The sequence below is a fragment of the Oryzias latipes genome, chromosome 3 (assembly GCF_053564925.1).
Source record: "Oryzias latipes strain Hd-rR chromosome 3, Olatipes_Hd-rR_3.1".
NCBI lineage: Eukaryota > Metazoa > Chordata > Actinopteri > Beloniformes > Adrianichthyidae > Oryzias > Oryzias latipes.
The window spans coordinates 9,162,849-9,184,134 of NC_136239.1; the positions used below are offsets into that span (position 1 = coordinate 9,162,849).

The following is a 21,286-nucleotide window of genomic DNA, read 5'->3' on the forward strand; positions in this document are numbered from 1 at the left end:
ACCAAGAGTTGGAGGCAGCTCTCAGATGTTTGGTGGCACAAAACGAATCGGACTGGTCCAAGTACCTTATCTGGGTGGAATATGCTCACAACACCCACTCCTCCACCGCTACAGGCATGTCCCCCTTTGAAGCCTCCTTAGGGTTCTCACCACCTCTGTTCCCTTCTCAGGAACTCGATCTGGCGGTGCCCTCGGTCCAGCTCCATCTACGACGGTGCCAAGACGTTTGGCGTCAGGCCAGGGCAGCTCTCCTGCCCACCAGGGAGAGCAACTGCCAGATCGCTAATCGTCGCAGGGTGGTGAGTCCCGATTACCGTCCTGGGCAGAAGGTATGGCTGTCATCTCGCAACATCCCCATTCAGGCGTCGTCACGTAAGCTGGCTTCCAGATACATCGGCCCTTACGTGATTGACCGCATCATCAATCCCTCCTGCGTCCGTCTGCGCCTGCCTGCTGCTCTGAAAGTTCACCCCTCGTTCCACGTTTCTCAGATAAAGCCTGTCTGCAATAGCCCTTTGTGCTCGCCGTCCGTTTCCCCACCACCCACCCGGGTCATTGACGGCGCGCCTGCCTTTACGGTCAGTCGTGTGTTGGACGTCCGGCGCCGTGGTAGAGGCTTCCAATTTCTCGTGGACTGGTTGGGGTACGGTGACCCTACTGACCCTAGCAGCATTGTGCCTCTGATAAGAAAAGTGTTCTATCCATGTCTATAAAAGAAACATTCTCTGTAGGACAAATATGTTATTGTGTGTATCTTTTATGCTGTTACCCGTTGTTGGATGAATGGTGAAATCTTCAGTTCTTACAATAGTAAAGCTGACTCCTGACGAGTCACTGCCTCACCAGCCATCAACCTTACCGAACGTCACTGTTCCACAGCACAGAAACAGCCCACCTCAAGATCACGATGACCTTGTTGCGTTTCCATCTTCCTCCTCCTCCTGTTAGATCTGAGTGTGGTGTTTGACCGCATCTCCCACCCCATCCTTCAGAACAGACTTTCAAAACGTGCCTTTTTCTTAAAGCATTCAGTACATGACATTTAAACTACAGTTTTAACTGTTGACTTATTTGTGTTGATGTAGAAAAAATCTTTTTTCAAACTTTTGACATTCTTGACAAAAAAAATGATTTTTGATAACAAAAAACACTCAAAAGGCAAAGTTCTTATTTTTATGGTCAAAACAAGTGTTTCATTGTCACATTGTAAATTCAAAAGTCAAAACGGTCAGAATTTGAGCAAAATGCTTTATTTACACTTTTGACATCTTTTGACTGACAAAATAATTTTTAAGTTAAGAACGCACTCAAAAGTCAAAGTTCTCATTTTGAGCCCAAGAAAGTGTTATCTTTTGTTACATTGTAAGTTGAAAAGTCAAAAAAAGTCAGAATTGGACCAAGAATGATTTTTTCACACTTTTGGCACTTTTCACTCACTCAACAGGCAAAGTTCCCATTTGTAGGACAAAACAAGTGTTTCATTGTCACATTGTAAGTTGAGAAGTCAAAACGTCAGAATTTGCGCAAAAATGTTTTTTCTCCACACTTTTGGTGCTTTTGACTGACAAAATGATTTTTGAGCACCAAACGAACTCAAAGGGCAAAGTTCTCATTTGTACCTCAAAGCAAGTCTTTCATTGTCACATTGTCAGTAGTAAAGTCAAAACAGTCTGATTTTATACAAATTGTTTTTTTCACACTTTTGACACCTTTTTACTGACAAAAAGGATTTTTGAGCATTAAACACATTTAAAAGGCAATGTTCTCATTTGGAGGTCTAAACAAGTGTTTCATTGCAACATTGTAAGTTGAACAGTCAAAACAGTCAGAATTGGACCAAGAATGCTTTTTTCACACTTTTGGCACTTTTGACTGACAAATTGACTTTTGAGCACAAAATGCACTCAACAGGCAAAGTTCTCTTTCTAGGACAAAACAAGTGTTTCTGACATGGTGCCCCTGTCTGTTACCTGCCTCCTCCCCCTTCCTGCTCTGCCGTGGAAGCTACCAGCTGGTTCCACTTACCTCGTCATCATCCCTGCCTTCTTAAGGAGATCCAGGACCTTTCTTCGACGCCAGTTCGTTGTTCCTCTCACGGTGCATAGTCTGGCCTCACGTGTCTTGTATCTCACCTTGGTTTTTTGCCTAGCTAATTTGTGCCTCTCCGTTCCACTCTCAGGGATCCTCGTCACGAGTATTCCATCGGGTCGCAGCTCACCAGCCTCACTCTCCATCCTCCTTACGGATCCAGCGGAATCCACATGCTCAAGCTTCATCTGCCTCAACTCTCCAGTCAGCCGTCACGCCACATCAAGAACATTAAGAACTCTGTTACAGACTCTCCTTCAGAGAATTAAATCCTCTAGCACTTACCTCTCGTTTCCGAGTATCCTTCCGGGTTCCAGCGTCTGGGTCCCTCTGAAATCCCGCGTGACCATGACAGTTTCATTGTCACATTGTAAGTTGAAAAGTAAAAAGTCAGAATTTGAGCAAAAATGTTTTTTTCACACTTTTGGCACATTTGACTGACAAAATGATTTTTGAGCACCAAACGCACTCCAAGGGCAAAGATCTCATTTGTGTGTCAGAACAAATTTTTCATTGTCACATTGTAAGTTGAAAAGTCAAAATCGTTAGAATTTGAGCAAAAATGTTTTTTCCACACTTTTAGCACTTTTAACTGACAAAATGATTTTTGAGCATCAAAAGATCTTAAAACAAAGTTCCTTATTTGTGTGTCAGAACAAGTGTTTCATTTTCACATTGTAAATTCAAAAGTCAAAACAGTCAGAATTTGAGCAAAAATGCTTTTTATCACAATATTGGGACTTTTGACTGACAAAATGATTTTTGAGCACCAAACGCACTCAAAGGAAAAGTTCTCATTTGTATGTCCAAGCAATTGTTTCATTGTCACATTTTAAGTTGAAAAGTCAAAACGTCAAAATTTACGCAAAAATGTTTTTTCTTGACACTTTTGGCGCTTTTGATTGACTAAATGATTTTTGACAACCAAAACTAATCAAAAAGCAAAGTTTTCATTTGTATGTCAAAACAAGTGTTTCATTGTCACATTGACATGTTCCCCCTAAAATGCCAGATTTGGACCAAAATTCCTTTATTTTACCTTTTGGCACTTTTAACTGACAAAATGATTTTTGAGCATAAAAATGCTTTTTTCACACTTTTTGCACTTTTAATGGACAAAACGATCTTTGACCACACGAGGCACTTAAAAGGAAAAGTTCTCATTCGTTTGTCAGAAAAAAAGTGTTTTATTGTCCCATTGTAAGTTGAAAAGTCAAAAAAGTCAGAATTGGACCAAAAATGCTTTTTTTACACTTTGGCACTTTTGACTGACAAAATTATTTTTGAGCACAAAAGGCACTCAAAAAGTTCTCATTTGTAAGTCAGAACAAGTTTTTCATTGTCACATTGTAAGTTGAAAAGTCAAAATCATTAAAAGTTAAGCAATATTGATTTTTTCACACTTTTTGCACTTTTGATTTACAAAATGATTTTTGACCACCAAACGCAATCAAAAAACAAAGTTTTCATTTGTAGGTCAAGACAAGTGTTTCATTGTAACATTTTAAGTTAAAAAGTCAAAATTTTTTAGAATTTGAGCAAAAATGCTTTTTTTCAAACTTTTGGCGCTTTTGACTGACAAAATGTTTTTTAGGCACTAAAAAGGCAACGTTCTCATTAGTAGCTTAAAACAAGTGTTTCATAGACACATTGTCAGTTGAAAAGTCAAAATCATTAGAATTTTAGCAAATATGCTTTTTTCACACTTTTTACAGTTTTGACTGACAAAATGATCTTTGAGCATGAAACGCACTTAAAAGAGAAAGTTCTCATTTGTAGGTAAAAAAATGTGTTTCATTGTCACATTGTAAGTTGAAAACTCAAAACAGCCAGAATTGAACCGAGAATGCTTTTTCACACTTTTGACTGACAAAATTATTTTTGAGCACCAAACGCACTCAAAAGGATAAGTTCTGATTTGTGTGTCAGAAAAAGTGTTTTGATGTCACAGTATAAGTTGAAGAGTCAAAAAAGTCAGAATTTGCGCAAAAATTCCTTTTTTTACACTTTTGGCATTTTTGACTTACAAAATTATTTTTTAGCACCAAACGCACTCAAAAGTCAAAGTTCTCATTTGTAGATCAACAAGTGTGTCATTGTCACATTGTAAAATGAAAAGTAAAAAGGCAGATTTTGATCCAAATTCCTTTGTTTTACCCTTTTGGCACTTTTGAGTGATAAAATGATTTTTGACCACTTAAAAGGAAAAGTTCTCATTTGTAGGTCAAAATAAGTGTTTTATTGTCACATTATAAGTTGGAAAGTCAAAACGTCAGAATTTGTGCGAAATAAAATGTTTCCACAATTTTGGCGCTTTTGACTGTATAGAAAATGTATGTTTTCATATCTCATTTTTTATTATGTCACAGCTTAATCTTTTGTGTGAAGTGAACTCATTTTGAACTCTTAAGACTTATACTCCTGTGACATTCCTCTATGCTTTATGGTTGCAGCAGTAAACCTTCCCCCTGCAAACCCCTGTGAAGAAATAGGATTCTTTGTGCAAATCTTGGAGTTATCCAGAGAAGCAATAAATATGCCATGGACTACATTTCTACCACTTGGGTTGAACATCTTATTCTTGGGAAAGTGTTCAAATTCATGTTCTCATGTGGAGGTTGGAGTTGACCTTCATTCTGGATGCTGGTAATGGAACCTAACGTTATCCAGGAATGATTGATGGGGACTCTTTTCATCGTTGAACCGAGTGCACCCTCATATCTGGTCCGACGGCAGGGCAGAACGAATCCAGAGGCTGATACTCCAGCTATTGGCCAGAGGAAGCAGGCGGGCTATCGGCTGACGAATCAGAGCGACCAGAGGAGGAGAATCAAACACATGTTAAAAGGACTGTTTTGATAGTTTTCCATTGTTCTCGGGAATACCTACAAGTAATTTGCATGTAACTTATGCGTCTGTAGGTCTTTTAACTTGAGAATCCAGATATCTGCAACATTGTCTTTTAATCTATTTTATAATTATTGTCAGGGCAATAAACTTCGTGTATTTTTAATTCGGTTGAATCCTTGTTTGCTTTACCACTCTCGACTACTGAACACGCATGGATGGAAAGAACTGAAAAGCGTAAGATTTTTTTCCTACAACTGACAAAAGGATTTTTGACTACCGAACGAACTCAAAGGGCAAAGTTCTCATTTGTGGGTCAAAACAAGTGTTTCATGGTCACATTGTAAGTTGAAAAGTCCAAAACAGTCAGATTCTGAAAAAAAAGCCTTTTTTCTCACACTTTTGGAACTTTTGACTGACAAAATGATTTTTGAGCACAAAAGGTACTCAAAAGGCAAACTTCTCATTTGTAGGTCAAAACAAGTATTTCATTGTCACATTGTAAGTTGAAAAGTCAAAATTGGTAGAATTTGAGCAAAAATTGTTTTTTTCACACTTTTGGCATATTTCACTAACAAATTCATTTTTGAGCACAAAAGGCAATGTTCTCATTTGTAGGTCAAAACCAGTGTTCCATTGTCACATTGTAAGTTGAAAAGTAAAAACAGTCAGAATTTGAGCAAAAATGCTCTTTTTCATTCTTTGGCACTTTTGACTGACAAAATGATTTTTAAGCACAAAAGGCACTCAAAAGGCAAAATTCTCATTTGTAGGTCAAAACAAGTATTTTATTGTCAAATTTTAAGTTGAAAAGTAAAAACAGTCAGAATTTGAGCAACAATGCTTTTTCATTCTTTTGGCACTTTTGACTGACAAAATGTTTTATGAGCACAAAAATGCTTTTTTTAGCCTTTATGTCACTTTTGACTGACAAAATGATTTTTTAACAAAAGGCACTTAACCCCCTGTGCTGTCTTAGATGACCCCACACTTACTTTGACGTGCTATTCCTACCATGACAAAGGTGGATAAAGATGGAAAGATTTCACTTAATCCATGGACACCAGTGAGGTTCACAAATCATTGAAGAAAAAAGGTTCAGAGCACTGTCTTGTGGGTCTAGATGACCCAACTCCCAATGTTAAAGTGCCTAGGATAGCATAAGGGTTGAAAAGGCAGAGTTCTCATTTGAAGGTCAAAACAAGTGTTTACTTGTCACATTGTAGGGTGAAAAACCAAAACAGAATTTGAGCAAAAATGCCCTTTTTTCATTCTTTTGGCACTTCTGACTGACAAAATGATTATGACCACAAAAGGCACTCAAAATGTCAAGCTCGACGCATGGATGCAAAAGCAGGAACACAGAGGTAAGTTGAATCAAATTTTTGCTTGCTTGCTTTGTTTCTTTCTTTCTTTCTTTCTTTCTTTCTTTCTTTCTTTCTTTCTTTCTTTCTTTCTTTCTTTCTTTCTTTCTTTCTTTCTTTCTTTCTTTCTTTCTTTCTTTCTTCCTTCCTTCCTTCCTTCCTTCCTTCCTTCCTTCCTTCCTTCCTTCCTTCCTTCCTTCCTTCCTTCCTTCCTTCATCCTTCCTTTCTTTCTTTCTTTAATCTCGAAGCAGAGACTCGAAGCACAAAGAATGCAAAACAATCCCGTGACAGACACTGGGTAGAAGGAACTTAAATACACAGCAATGATGAACAACAGGTGTGTGAACAGGTGCAATTCATAAACAGAAGTAAAGGTGGAGGCAACACAAACGGGAGAAACCGGGGGGGTATTCCAGGGGCCTGTTTCAGAAAGGAGGTTCAACCAACTCTGAGGTTAAACTTGAACTCTGAGTTGGTCAATCGAGAGATTAACAACTCTGAGTTTTCTGTTTCAGAGAAGCTGATCCGAGTTAGGTCAATCAACTCTGAGTGGACTGATTCAGAGTTAAGCGTCCCCACCGCGACTATAAGAAGCCATTATCAATGGAGCGCAGATATTACGAGTCACCATGGCAACCGTGAAAACAAAGAGGTCTGCATATTTTTCGCCAGCTGAACTTGACGTGCTGCTGCAGAGTTACAGTGAATATGAGCACATATTCTGGAAGAAAAGCAACACCGCTGCATCTGCAAAACAGAGACAGTTAGCGTGGAAAAACATAGCTGCTCAAGTTAATGCGTAAGTTTGCATTTAAATCATTGTTATAAAATATTGGCTGTAATAACTTTTTAAGTAGCGTAAGGTGTGAAATAAAAAATGGGGATATCTAGGTGTACTTTTGAAGTGTTATTCCTGGTGTAATTGCATGAAATGCTGCATAGTGTACAGAACCAATCTGAGGGAAAATGCATTTGACGTCGGTAATGTTTAGAGGACTTTTTTGTTAACCTTCCCCTCTTGGTCAGTTTAATATTAATACATGCAATTGTGTTTTAAAAGTGAACTTTTGTCTACTGTTGAACCTTTCGCTGCGCGAAGACTTCTCCTTTCTTTTCTCTCGTCTTTCTGACCGACCGTGGTCAGAAGCGCAGGGGAGATTTCCTTCAGGGCCGAAGGGAATTCTCCTTCGGGGTTCACTTCCCGTTCGAAACCCTCAACCTCCAGAGCGGATTAAGAATGACTCCAAAGCAGTTATTCTGGGAATGACACCTTCTCTTTATTTAACTAAGTGCTCCGTTCTCCGAACACACAATATATACCACGCACACACCTCCGCTCCGTGCTCACCCCCCCCATCTGCACCTGCACTCGCCCCTCCCCTTCTCTCTCGTGGCTCGCACCCCGCTCAGCACACACACACTGCAACACTACCCTTGTATTGATCAAGTGGTATAGGTTTATATGGGATTAAGAAAGTAAGCAGTACTAGCAAATTGTGTTTCCAAAAAATAATTTTTACATTAATCTAATTCAATGTCCCTGGTTTCATTTTCATGTAGATGCAATCCTGCAGGAATTAAAAGAACATGGCAGCAGCTAAAAATGAAGTATAAAAACATAATTCAATCAGGTCAAATTTGAGCATGTCATGGATGTAGGCTTTGTTGACAATATTTGACATATGAAACATCTTCATAGCAATACATATCTAATGTTGTTTTCATTGTATATATGTAATTGACTGCAACGAAAAACGGTAACGCTCAAACAAAAACGTATGGGGAAATGACAAAAAAATCGAGTCTAGGTCTCAAAATCCTCGCACGGCGTAAATGTAATTCTCTATGAATTAATGCAGCCTCCTCGTCTATTGGGTCCTCCAAAAAAGGACAAGCCATTCTTGTCACTTAGACCATCTCTGTGTGACGGAAATTTGGACAATGAAGGTTAAAGCAAAAAATACCGCTTCGTCTTTAAAAAGGGGAGGGGACCGGCAGAAACTTTGAGTTTAGAGGATAAAACCTGCTACCGACCAGGTTAGGTTCACAGCGTAAGTAACCATGGACACTGACTCCGAGTATAAGTTACCTCTCTTTCAGAAACGGGTTTGACTTACTCTGCTTTCTCTGGTTTAACAAACCTCCCATTCTGAAATGGAAAACCCAGGGTTTCCCTGATTTCAGGGTTAACGCACTCAGAGTTTACACTTAACCTCCTTTCTGAAACAGGCCCCAGGAAGCATGTTTAAACTAGCCAGACTTTGAGCCTGAACCCTGGCTGAAATCCGCCTGAACTTGCTTACTCGGGGTATGTCGGTTCCAAAAGACCGAATATGAGTTGGCGTAATTTGGCGGCGTGATTTCTGGAGTCACCATGAAAACGCGTGGAGAAAAAAAAAAGAAAGCGCGACACTTGAGACGGAAGTGAAACGGAGTCTGAGATTTTAATGGCGGCGTATAAAGATTATAAGTCCATCAAAAAAGTAACACGGCTGCATCATCAAAGAAAAGAGTTTCTGCTTGGAGAAAAATAATATATATATATTATTTAGTTATAGATAGATAGATAGATAGATAGATAGATAGATAGATAGATAGATAGATAGATAGATAGATAGATAGATAGATAGATAGATAGATAGATAGATAGATAGATAGATAGATAGATAGATAGATAGATGACTTTATTAATCCCACAATGGGGAAATTTCATTTATCTGTGGCAGGAACATGACATTCAAAAATAATCTATATAATATAACATCAATAAAGGACATCACAAATGACATTTATATTAAATAATTAAAAATATTACTGAACTTCTTATGAATATATATATATATATATATATATATATATATATATATATATATATATATATATATATATATATATATATATATATATATATATAACTTCAAACTTAAATAAATTTCTTCTATTAGTATTAAATAATTTAGTTTAATTTCTTACATCTATAAAACTCAATAATTGCTTATACAACTCAAATTTACGTATTTATCTAACTAAATGTCACATTACTCCATTAATCTTTTTTCCATCTTTATTACTTATATTTCTTGAACTGTCATATGTCTAACTTTGAGCCGGCAGATATGCTCATTTTTTTTATCAATAAAAAGAACGGAAAATTTTCTCGGAGTGCAAACACTCAATAAAGAATTTTCCGTCACTGTTATTACTGTTACTAATGGTACGGGTGCTATATAAACTCATCATCCTCTCCTTCACTCTTACTCATGGTGCAGAGACGTAAGCATAGTAGGACAAAATAACTCGGCAAAACACGGTGAAACAAAGTAAAACAGCTACACAACTGAACACATTTTGTCAAAAACCCACACTTAAACCCAAATCCGTCCAGACAGGCAAAGGGAATGATATCCCAGAATCCCTTGCGGTGCCGATCTAACAGCATCATCAAAGTTACACCTACTTAATTGAATTAATTTGAATGAAAGTAAAATAACTGTCTGAAAACTACATGTTATTTTTAAGATGACCTAACAAAAAAATGATTTATCTTAACTGAAGCAAATCATTTAGTTATATCAAAGTAAAAAAGTTTATCTTTCCAACATCCATATGTGGTATTATCACCCTCTCACGGGGGAAAAAGTATTATCTGAGCTTCTTCATCCACTAAATCATCTTTAAATGGACACGCCATGCTGCTTCACCTCTCTGTAAACAAACTAAACTTCAACTAAACCTGCTCCGGACCAGGGGGGTATTCCAGGAAGCATGTTTAAACTAGCCTGACTTTAAGCCTGAACTCTGGCTGAAATCCGCCTGAACTTGCTTACTCTGGGTATGTCGGTTCCAAAAGACCGGGTATGAGTTGGCGTAATTGCGCTCGACTTGGTAACCCTGGGTTAATGCTCGTGCACGGAAGGTACATAAAGACATTCTCAATAGATCAACCTAATTTCTTTCGTCTATAAAACTCAATAATTGTTTATACAACTCAAATTTATGTATTTATCCAACTAAATGTCATATTACTCCAATTCAATTAATATTTTTTCCATCGTAATTAATTATATTTCTTGATCTCTCATATGTCTAAGTATGAGCCGGCAGATATACTCATTTTTATAACAATAAAAAGGACGGAAAAAAATGCACGTTGCGCTCAATGTCGTTAAAGAATTTGTCCGTCTTTGTCATTCCCCCATGGAACAGTAGGGGTGCTATATAAACTCATCATCCTCTCCTTCATTCTTACTCATGGTGCAAAGACATAAGCAAAGTAGGACAAGATAACTCAGCAAAACCTGGCAAAACACAGTAAAACAACTAAACAACTAAAAAAATGTGGTCAAAAAGCCACACTTAAACCAAAATCCGTCCAGACAGGCAAAGGAAATGGTATCCCACAATCCCTTGCGGTGCTGATTTAACAGCAGCACCAAAGTTACACCTACTTAATTGAATTAATTTGAATGAAAGTAAAATAACTGTCTGATAAATACGTGTTATTTTTAAACTGACTTAACAAAAAAAAGATTTTTAATTATCTTAACTGAAGCAAATAATTAAGTTATATCAAAGTGAAAAAGTTGAATTTTCCAACATCCATATGTGGTCTTATCACCCTCTCATGGTGGAAAAAGTATTATCTGAGCTTCTTCATCCACTAAATCATCTTCAAATGGACACGCCATGCTGCTTCACTTCTCTGTAAACAAACTAACCTTCAACTAAACCTGCTCCCGACCAGGTTATGTTCAGAGCATGAGTTGCTATGGCAACTTGACCCACCCTGAAACATACCTCAATTTCTGGAACCGAAAACTGAGGTTATCAACTTCCTTAGCCTCAAACTTACCGTGGGAGCTAGCATAACCTGCTTCCTGGAATACCCCCCAGGTTATGTTCAGAGCATGAGTTGCCATGGTAATTTGACCTACCCTGAAACATACCTCTATTTCTGGAACCGAGAGCTGAGGTTATCAACTTCCTTGGCCTCAAACTTATCGTGGGAGCTAGCATAACGTGCTTTCTGGAATACCCCCCGGAAGTAACCAAAATAAAGGCCCATAGAACCCGGAAACCCCACAAACAATCTAGAATGCGAAACAAACTAACCCGCCCTAGCCCCTGAACCTCACACAAAAGGCAAAGTTCTCATTTGTAGGTCAAAACAAGTGTTTATGAGGTCCTTTGGCGTGTGCAGACAGCTGCTGAGGACCTTTTACGACACTGTGGTGGCCTCAGTGGTCCTTTATGGAATTGTGTGCTGGGCGGGGGGCAGTGCAGGCAGAGACTTGAAGAGGCTTAACAAACTGTTTAGGAGGGCCGGCTCTGTCCTGGGCTGCACACTTGAGTCCATCGAGGAGGTGGCGGACAGGAGGATGTTAGCTAAGCTGACATCCATCATGGATAACCCCTCCCACCCCCTGCACCAAACTGTAGAGGCGCTGACCAGCTCCTTCAGCACAAGACTGTTGCACCCTCAGTGTAAGAAGGAGCGCTACCGCAGGTCATTCCTCCCCACAGCCATCAGACTGTACAACACCGTGTCAAAGTGACACTCCACGGTCCCAGGGTGTTTTTTCTGTTTAGTCATTGATTCATTTACTTTTGTTGTAGTTGTTGTTTTTCAATTTTAAATTGTTTTTTGTTCCTGAACAGTTGTTTGTTTTTGTTTTTGGTGTGAACTCCATTAGTTATTTCTGTATTTTGAAAAAAATTGTAATGTTTTTTTACAGTTTACATGTTTTGCAGACCGCATGTTTTTTACACTTATGCAGCTGTATTTATTTAATATTTATTTCTTTACTTAATAAGAATCTCATTTTTGATAATAATTTTTCATAATAATTTTTGTAATATTTTTAATTATCTAATATAAATGTCATTTGTGATGTCCTTTATTGATGTTATATTATATAGATTATTTCTGAATGTCGTGTTGCTGCCACAGAAATGAAATTTCCCCATTGTGGGATTAATAAAGTCATCTATCTATCTATCTAAAGTGCCTAGGATAGCACAAGGGATGAAAAGGCAGAGTTCTCATTTGAAGGTCAAAACAAGTGTTTACTTGTCACATTGTAAGTTGAAAAGTCAAAACAGTCAGATTCTGAGAAAAAAAGGCTTTTTTCCTCACACTTTTGGAACGTTTGACTGACAAAATGATTTTTGAGCACAAAAGGCACTCAATTGGTAAACTTCCTATTTGTAGGTCAAAACAAGTGTTTCATTGTGACATTGTAAGTTGAAAAGTCAAAAAAACAGAATTGGACCAAATATGCTTTCTTTTTTACACTTTTGGTATCTTTGACTGACAAAATGATTTTTGAACACAAAAATGCTTTTTTTACACTTTTTGCACTTTTGACTAACAAAATAATTTTTGAGCACACAAGGCAGAGTTATCATTTGAAGGTCAAAACAAGTGTTTCATTGTCACATTATATGTTGAAAAGTAAAAAGCATTAGAATTTAATCAAAAATGTTTTTTTACACTTTTGGCACTTTTGACTGACAAAATGATTTTTGAGCACAAAAGGTACTCAAAAGGCAAACTTCTCATTTGTAGGTCAAAACAAGTATTTCATTGTCACATTGTAAGTTGAAAAGTCAGAATCGGTAGAATTTGAGCAAAAATTGTTTTTTTCACACTTTTGGCACATTTCACTAGCAAATTGATTTTTGAGCACAAAAGGCAATGTTCTCATTTGTAGGTCAAAACCAGTGTTCCATTGTCACATTGTAAGTTGAAAAGTAAAAACAGTCAGAATTTGAGCAAAAATGCTCTTCATCACACTTTTGGCACTTTTGACTGACAAAATGATTTTTGAGCACAAAAGGCACTCAAAAGGCAAAATTCTCATTTGTAGGTCAAAACAAGTATTTTATTGTCAAATTTTAAGTTGAAAAGTAAAAACAGTCAGAATTTGAGCAAAAATGCTTTTTCATTCTTTTGGCACTTTTGACTGACAAAATGTTTTACAAGTGTTTACTTGTCACATTGTAAGGTGAAAAACCAAATCAGAATTTGAGCAAAAATGCTCTTTTTCATTCTTTTGGCACTTCTGACTGACAAAATGATTTTTGAGCACAAAAGGCACTAAAAAGACAATGTCTTCATTTGTAGGTCATAACAAAACAATGGGAGTTGTTTTAAGTTGAAAAGTAAAAAAAGTCAGAAATGGATCAAAAATGCGTTTTTTCACACTTTTGGCACATTTCACAGACAACATGATTTTTGAGCACAAAAGGCACTCAAAAGGCAAACTTCTCATTTGCAGGTCAAAACAAGTGTTTCATTGTCACATTGTAAGTTAAAAAGTCAGAATTGGACAAAATATTTTTTTTTCTCACACTTTTGTACGGTGGCCCAGAAGGGTCACAACACAACACATTAACTTTACACACAACACATTAACTTTACACACAACACATTAACTTTACACACAACACATTAACTTTACACACAACACATTAACTTAACACACAACACATTAACTTTACACACAACACATTAACTTTACACACAACACATTAACTCACAACACAACACAATAACTCACAACACAACACATTAACTCACAACACAACACATTAACTCACAACACAACACATTAACTCACAACGGAAGTAAAGCTGCAATGGAAGTGCTTTTATTCTGAAATTTCCACTGGGCTGAGTAGTTAACTGCCTAACAGAAAGTAACGTCACAGTGAGCTGTGGAGGGAGCATGTTTCTTCTACAAGAGAAGCTAGCAGCAGCGTTGCCAGATTGGGCGGTTTTGGGTGTAAATTTGCAGTCAAAAATGCATAATTTGTGCGGTTTTAAGGTCGGTTCAGCGGGTTTTTTCCCACTCATGAATATATAATAGCGGCCTACGTTAGGCCGTGTGGCTTTTGGAGTTCTACTGAAGCTCCGTGAACGGCAGAGCTTAATGGACCGGGCTCTGTCATCTAACCTGTTGTTGGGGGAGTGCAACGCCACGCCTCTTAGAAATTGTGTTCATTAAAGCCTGACAGTGCGATCTTATGAGGGGCCGTGTAAGACATTATTTATTCTGAACCATTCACATTCATACATTCTTGCTCTCACAGTCATATATACTCTCTTTCGCATACATATATTCTCTTACGCATCCATATATATTCTCTCTCTCACATTCATACATTCTTGCTCTCACAGTCATATATACTCTCTTTCGCATACATATATTCTCACTTGCACATCCATATATTCTCTCTCTCGCATGCATATATATTCTCTTACGCATTCATATATTCTCACTTGCACATCCATATATTCTCTCTCTCGCATGCATATATATTACTTTACACATACATACATTCTCACTCTCATTGTCACTCTTAAAAAAGAATGTATGTATGTGAAATACAAGTATATATGTACGTGTGAGGAAGAGTTTATATATGTGTGTGAGAGAGGAGTATGCATGAAACGGAAGTGACTTTGCATGAAAAGGAAGGCACTTTGAATGAAAAGGAAGGCACTTTGAATGAAACGGAAGGCAGATGATTTCTCGTGCTCTGATTGCACGAGAGGCCGCCACCTCCCATTTTGAACCCACTCTAAACCCTATCACTTGTACTGACTCATAACTATTAAGGTTACACAACTTAAATGTCATTTTGTAGTTGATTCAACTATAAAGTATTAAGCTCTATCAAGATTTTTTCAAATTTAACTTAACAGTGCTAAATATTTTAAAGCTTATTTGTATCTAGCACTCAAAAATTTTAAGATCCCTGAAGTAGCGTCATAACATCATCACGTACTGGTGGGAGGGTCTTTCGTTTTCTCTACGTTAGCTCAGGTGGCCATGTTGGATTTGCCGAATGCGAGTATGCGACGTTTGAAATTGAAAGTCGAGCATTTTATTTTTCTGCAAAGCGTTGCGATTTCGTCCCGCTTCAAGACGCCCCAACCTCGGGTTTTTTTTTCCATCCGCCTCATCGCTGATGGTGCCATCTTGTCTTCAGCCCTGATTTAATTTGGTAAGTATCGTTCATGGTTTATTTTGAATGAATGCTTTAAAAATGCTCTTATACTACCGTAAATGTGGTTTACTGTTGTTTAAACATATGTGTGTTATGATTGTTTTAGAGATTAATGTGGAAATGTATACATGATTAGTTTGTCATAGCAGACGTATGGCGAGCCAAACCCAAAATGCATTTCTGCCCGTAAGTTACGACAGTGATGAGTTTTTTGTTTTTTTTCAGAGGTAGAAATGATCTGTTATGCTGCAATCACACTAAACGTGATCCGCGTGTGAAATTCGCGTTGGAGGCCTCTGTCTGTGGCTAAAGTTTGCTGCTGGACATTTGTCCAAAAATGTCACTCAAAGCCTCTAACGGTTGTGTAGGAGGAGCTACCGCCAACAGTTTTAAGCCTGGTTGCTACATGGAAGCATTGGGTTTTAAATGCAGTTTTAAGCTTTTATAAATCACTGATCTCCATTATAAAAAAGGTTTTTGTAAAAATAAATTAATCAACGTTCTCGTGTTGTGTTCAGGTACCGAACTACAGAGTGTTCAGTGTTTCACCTCCAGGTAGACGCCAAGGCCAGCCAGGTAACTTGTCTCAGTTATTTGTCTAGCGCTATTTAAAAAAAAAACAAAAAATGCAATAGGTTGTGTAGTGCAATAAATGTTTTTTGATCAGAATATAATTGAAACATTTTTTAACATTGAAAAATCTCTTTTGGACTTTTTCAGTTACTGAACTTCAGAAAGTTCACCAGAAAGTCACCATTTCACCAGAAAAGAGGTGTCAGTGGGTGAGTTTTATACTTATTTAATACATTCATCCTGAACTATTACCATTATTAGATTTTGTGAAGAAACTGGATTTTCTAGAAAGGACTGTATTTGTATTAGTTCGTAACCCCGTCAGTTTCTTGCACACAGAAATAATGAATAACGACTCAGAGACAGTTACTTATCTTTTGTAGATTTACTCCGCACAAAGACCACAGATTTGTACGCAGGGTTACAGACAGATGAACAAAGTGTATTCAAAGTCTGAACAAAGGGGTTCAGCAAAAGGCCTGGCATATATACCTTGCATTTGCATATTCAGAACCTCATTCGATGGATCATGGTGTGAAAAACACACCCACAGACTGTTGCAGGCTAGATGCTCGAAGGTCAGAGCACCTAAAGTGTCAGATCTCTTGCAGACATTTGCCAGAACGCATACACCAGAACACACAAAGATGAAAAAGGGAGGATGTTAAAGGAATGTTGCGAGACAATAGTCTTGGTTGTGCTCTGTCTGGAGTGTAATATAATTTTGAGATGATAATACATAGTAAATCGAGGTTAAGCCATTAATGTAATAAAAGGTAAAAGTTAGTTTAATAAAATGCAAAAGGGAGTGTCTAACTATTCTGTTTCTAATCATTCCTAACATACCCCGCTGTTTATCATATCAAAATTATCAAAATTGTGCACAGAAAGTCAGCAGAACTCTTCTCATCATCAACCATATACCACTTCATGAAGAATTTCAGTATAGGCATCATATCGGCTCTGCATCGAAAACAAAGGTGTAGATACAGGTAAATACACAAGAACATTAAAATCAACGTGAATAAATGAGTATATCAGAGGTGGTAGGTGATACATGAGTGTTGATGCGAAAACCTCCAGGGCTAAACTTATACCATCTGTGTGAAACATTCAGTGAGCAGTCAGGGAGGGCAAAACTCATCAACGGCTCTGTGCCCCTCAGCAGCCATCACTAAGGATACGCATGCATCACCAGTCCAAACCTCGGCACAAAATCATTAATTAAAGTTACATAGAACAAGAAACAAATTAAGAAATAAAGAAAATAAACAAATTCAAATCAAACAAAAGAAAAAGAATAAAATAAATCTGTAAAGACCAGTTTCAACCACGAGCGGATGCGAATTAGGTTAATTGTAGGCATAATGCTGATAGAGTTGGCCTGACAGCGATCATTCATTTGATACATGTAATCAAACAGGTGACGAAAAGAAAAAAAGAAAAACAACACACAGAGGACCGGAGTGACTAGTTTTATCAGTACACTCCACCAGAAGTAAAACAATAAAGTGGGGACCCAGACCAGTAGGCGTCAGTCATCTGAGAAGAAATTTGTGATTTAAGGGCCTTGACCTCACTGATGATGTGAGTGAGATCTCCAGAGGAAGAGGGAATAAAAGTTGAAGATGAAACCACGAGCAACAGCTGGACCCATGTTAGCTGGTTCGAAGCTCACTGTAGCTGGAAGAGAGGAGCGCTAGAGGAAACACACCAGGGAGTTCCCCTCACCAGGAGTAGTGTCACACTGCGGCGGCTCCGTAGTTGGACTTCAACCAGGGGTGTGTCTCAAAATGTCAGTCTCATAGGCTCTCAGCAATTTACAGTGGCTTACGTGAATCCAGGAGGGTCAGTCAGCAATGTGTACTGCAGTTGGCATGAGGAGGAGAACCTTGAAGGGTCCTGTCCACTACCGTTGTGACCAATCAGTCCGTTGAATGGCCTTCGAGTAAAGCAGGTCACCAACAGGGGCCTTCTGGTCGGGATGCAGAGTCTGTGGGGAGGAGAGCTGGAGGCAGACTCAATGTTTTCCTTTGTTCTCACAGCTTTCTTCAAACAATCATGTAAATCATCAATGGTGTCAGTAGAGCCAGGCATGAGAGTAGAAAAAAAATCAGGAAAAAAATAAAATAAATAAAAATTAAAAAAAAAAAAAATAATTGTGAAAAAACACATTGAAAGTGAAACAGACAAGAACTGCGTCTCATTTTAACAGCACGCACCATGAGCAGGCTGATAACAGTTTGACTAATGGGAAAGCTTGGACAGAAGAGAGTGGAGCATACTGCATGTGATTCTGGAGAATTCGCACAAGAGAATCACAGGTCACGTTGTTTCAACTATCAGCCGCGCAAGCAGCTGCAGCTTACAGCGAGTGAGTGAAGGTGGGGGGCTGATCAGATAAGGTGGTGAGGTCCAGGGAGAGAAATAATTTTGCTAGAAACAGAAACTAAATGTCCCAAAAAATTTTAACCTGAGTTTGGGCCAGCTGGAGTTTGGTTTTACCGCACTTATTGCCCTGAGAGTTGAAACTTAGAAAAATTAGCAGACATGTCCATTAAAAAAAAAAATGCAAGGCGAGTTAGTGAACCAGAGATCCTCAGGAATGCTTTTAAGGGGTCAATCCTGATTTACAAGCAGAAATGCAGGGACCTGATCAGTGGGGTCAGAAGGCTGCAATCAAACGTTTTATGAGCAGGGGAGAGTGAACTAAAAAAAGGGAAGGCGACATCCGCCATCTGAGTCTGATCATGTTTATGCAAGAGGGAGGTGTGTCCTGCACAAACTCATCCACGTCTGCTTTGTAAGAAATGATACTTTCTATAGCTTTTTCTGAACATCTACCCTAGTCCATGTCCTAAACACTAAAATACACACTAAAATACACAGTAAAACACATCCTATCATTATTCGGAGAGCAGAGAAAGCTGTTATATCTGCTTACAACGGAGAAATCACCCCTCCTTTCTGCGAGTTCTCATCAGCCTGTCTGAGGCTCGGGCACGCGCACTCTGATCTGTGAAGGTGCTCCCCCTCCTTCTACTCTGTCCTGCACTTTGATATGCTTAACGTTCTATGAAATCCATAATCTTTAACCCATTTATCCAAATACTTGATTAATGTCTGATCCTGACTTTCCACATACTTCCAAACTTTATGAAAAGCTTTCTGGACCTGATCAATGTGCCGTCTTTCTTTTTAGTGAGACTTTGTGAATGAGCCCCACCCATCTTTTTGAGGTTTTTGATCGACGATCAGCCACAACGTTCTCAGGAATTCATAGACCACACCATGCTTCTACAAGAGCTAAATCCCTTGCGGATGTGGCTGTCCTGAGAACCAGCTTCTCAATTTCAATCACAAACCAGAGCTCCCACCCAAGTAACCCGTTTTATGGATTCTCCAGCACTGAATCTAATCAGCAGAAAAAGCTTGGAGAATCAGAAAAGAAACCTAATTATTTGTCAACTGAGTCACTATTTTGTTTTAGAACGAGGCATTAATCAAAGTGAGCACACACCACAGGAGCTGTCGAAGAGAGCACACTCAGACACAGACAGAGAGGCATGAGAAGCATCACACACACATAGTTTCCCCGGAGCTCCGCTTATTCCATGTGCGGCCCACACAGGACCTTCAGCACAAAATTTTGGACACACAGTCCTGTCGTTGGACACACAGTCCTTTCGTTGTCCTTATAGGACAGTTAGCGCTAAATTTTGGACACACAGTCCTTCCGTTGGACACACAGTCCTTCATTCGTCTACACAAGACGTTTAGCCTACAAAAGGCTCTATTAGTCGGTACACGCGGCGGTACCTACACTTCAGACTCGGGCACGCGCAGCACCCTGACTGCAAGCGCCGCTCTGTTCAGCGTGCCCGCGCAGCAGTCAGGCTGCAGCCGTGTCTCTATTCTTCCCCCAAAGTTGATGCACGCACACACAAAGACACAGACACATTCAAAGTAAGGCCCTAACAAGTAAAAAGAGGACAGACTTTCTGTGTGGCGTACTCACTTCAAGAAATGAACCTCGTTATTTGATGAGGGTCCGACGTGGCCGAGGGCAAAACTGGATCCGGGGCGAGGGCCGCTGATCCTGAAGGCGGATGTGTCAATGCTGAGGCTGTGATCTCAGACCGCATGCGGTTTTCAGGCAACCCCCCCCAGGGGTTCCAGCGATGTCCAGGGCGTCAGTCGGCCGGCTCAGAAGGACCAAATGTGAAGAAACTGGATTTTCTAGAAAGGACTGTATTTGTATTATTTCGTAACCCCGTCAGTTTCTTGCACACAGAAATAATGAATAACGACTCAGAGACAGTTACTTATCTTTTGTAGATTTACTCCGCACAAAGACCACAGATTTGTACGCAGGGTTACAGACAGATGAACAAAGTGTATTCAAAGTCTGAACAAAGGGGTTCAGCAAAAGGCCTGGCATATATACCTTGCATTTGCATATTCAGAACCTCATTCGATGGATCATGGTGTGAAAAACACACCCACAGACTGTTGCAGGCTAGATGCTCGAAGGTCAGAGCACCTAAAGTGTCAGATCTCTTGCAGACATTTGCCAGAACGCATACACCAGAACACACAAAGATGAAAAAGGGAGGATGTTAAAGGAATGTTGCGAGACAATAGTCTTGGTTGTGCTCTGTCTGGAGTGTAATATAATTTTGAGATGATAATACATAGTAAATCGAGGTTAAGCCATTAATGTAATAAAAGGTAAAAGTTAGTTTAATAAAATGCAAAAGGGAGTGTCTAACTATTCTGTTTCTAATCATTCCTAACAGATTTATACGGCAGCATGGAAACATTTATGCACATTTTAACTAGCCAAAGGTCTAAATAGAGCTGAAATTATTTACAATTTAACTAAACATATTTAGATTGCAGGCTGAAGGTGGCACAATGGAATGGAGGTGCAAGTTGTGTTCTGTTACTTTGGCACTATGCAGTACTACATATAATACTGCAGTACTACATAGCCAATATTCCAAAGTGTTTCCACTGCCATGTATGTGGAGACACTTTGGAATATTGTCATGTCTTTATGCCAGTATATTACAATAATAAAATGATGTTGCATTAGCACCATTCCATCATTTGAAACCATGAAAACTCATCTGTCAAGATCTGAAATGGATTTATGTAGAGTAAATGCAGTCAGAGGAAATTGTGCAGTTTTTACATGTTTGTGTAACTTAAAGCTGCCCTTTTCTGAGACTAAGTCCACCAAAACAGACAGGAACTGGCCAGCTTGGTTAGGATTTATGACCTCCAGGTGAATTTCTAATGTGCATAATTCAAAAACGGATAACAAATCATTTGTAAACAGCTGTAAGAAGCCAAGGTGTAACTTGCCTTAAAAATGACTTTGGGTCTTTGACCTG

General features: G+C 38.7%; 1 protein-coding gene and 1 long non-coding RNA gene across 8 annotated transcripts in view; one reads left to right on the forward strand and one right to left on the reverse strand.

Annotated features, from left to right (window-relative positions):
* The window catches only part of LOC101158260 (protein kinase C-binding protein NELL1), a 603,730-nt gene extending 598,629 nt beyond the window's left edge, over nucleotides 1-5,101 (forward strand). For 4 of the 7 annotated variants that reach the window (XM_023952325.2, XM_078944995.1, XM_078945001.1 and 1 more), the window contains 2 exons: nucleotides 171-2,097; nucleotides 2,180-5,101. The gene's annotated coding sequence lies outside the window, so the exon portion shown is untranslated. The remainder of the gene's footprint in view (nucleotides 1-170; nucleotides 2,098-2,179) is intronic. The other 3 variants (XM_078944996.1, XM_078944997.1, XM_078944998.1) reach the window with 3 other exon arrangements.
* Nucleotides 5,102-16,257: 11,156 nt separating this feature from the next.
* Nucleotides 16,258-20,692, reverse strand: LOC111946927 (uncharacterized). The gene is made up of 2 exons (XR_002872740.2): nucleotides 19,906-20,692; nucleotides 16,258-17,880 (listed from the first exon to the last, which is right to left on the reverse strand). It is a non-coding gene; the product is annotated as an uncharacterized LOC111946927 (long non-coding RNA).
* Nucleotides 20,693-21,286: the final 594 nt, after the last annotated feature.